A 1,448-nucleotide genomic window follows, 5' to 3' on the forward strand; every position below is an offset into this window, starting at 1 on the left:
TTTTAAACCATCTGATATAGCGATCCATACGGTTTTCTTTTTTGGATTATCCAGCATCTGCAGATTTGCCTCATGCAAATTTAGAACCAGTGTTGAGTCTGTTCCACACAGCATCTATGTATAATAAATATCTTATTCTAAGTAATTATTTGCAATATTTATTTTGATATTATTTATATAAAATAGCAATTAAAGCAAGGGAAATATTTAGAAGAAGTATATTCTATGGTAACAGGGAAAACAATGTAACATACTTGATTTTTTGGAGTCGATTTTTTTCTGATAGCGTCATTTCATTTTTTAATGGATTATCTTCATTTATCTTGTAACTGATGCTATTGATTATCATCAGCATCTATTTTAAGTGTTTGGTTCGCATTTATAAAAACATCTTTTTCGATAAAACATCTATGTGAAACCTCAAATGAATCAATAATTTCTTTGCAATGTTTGCAAGTAAGCCTATCTGTAATTCGTACAATTTACATTATAAATATCACTAATTTAACATTTTAATATATATACAATTATATAATTGTATATATAATATATATACAATTAGTAATAAATAACTAAATAAATTACTAAATAAATGCAGTAAAAAATTATTGTTTGCTTAATTAAATACAGTTGGATGTAAATCTTAATATTAAATATTTGTTGATTATCGTTTGCTCTTGAGAATGTGTTACTAAAAATATTGATTGATGATTCTGTTAGAATTTTACTAAAAACATTGGCTGATGATTCTGTTGGAATTTCCACTGGTGTATTTAAATTTAAAAAACAACTATAAATATTAAGAAAAGGATATATTGAAATGAAGACAAATTTGATATTATGTTTTAAAAGAGATCTTAATAAATAGTAAATTGATCATGTCAAAAATAAAATTAATAGGTAGTCATTGTCCAAAAAAGTCTTAATAATAAAATTAAAATTGTCCCTATGATATTTTGAATGAGATAGTAAAAAAGTTCTGTCTACCATGCTCATAACAACACCTCTTTTTTATGAAAGAGGATGAAGAGACAAAAAACTGAGATACCTCCCCGAAAAAGTTAATTTATAATAAAGATTAAATTCTAATTTTCCGCATTAATTATTGTCACATCAAAAAAATTCAACCGGTCATCACCAACCTCCAAAGTAAACTGCAATCTTGAATGAAAAGAGTTAAATATCTCTAAAAATTTTTGATTAAGTGATTAGAAATAGCAGTCGTCTACATATAGCTAAAATAAAAAGGTAGCTCAATTCCAAATCTTTCCAAAGCTTTGCTCTTTAAATCTTCCATAATCAAATCTGCAATGATGGGAAACAACAGAGAATCCATGGGTGTTCCAAATTTCTGAAACATATTCGAAGGAAAATGAAAACCCTACAGCAATTCTGCAATTTCGATCGTAAAAAAGAAAATTGTAAAACGGGCAAGACAGACAAGAATG

Source organism: Atta colombica, unplaced genomic scaffold, assembly GCF_001594045.1.
Source record: "Atta colombica isolate Treedump-2 unplaced genomic scaffold, Acol1.0 scaffold200, whole genome shotgun sequence".
NCBI lineage: Eukaryota > Metazoa > Arthropoda > Insecta > Hymenoptera > Formicidae > Atta > Atta colombica.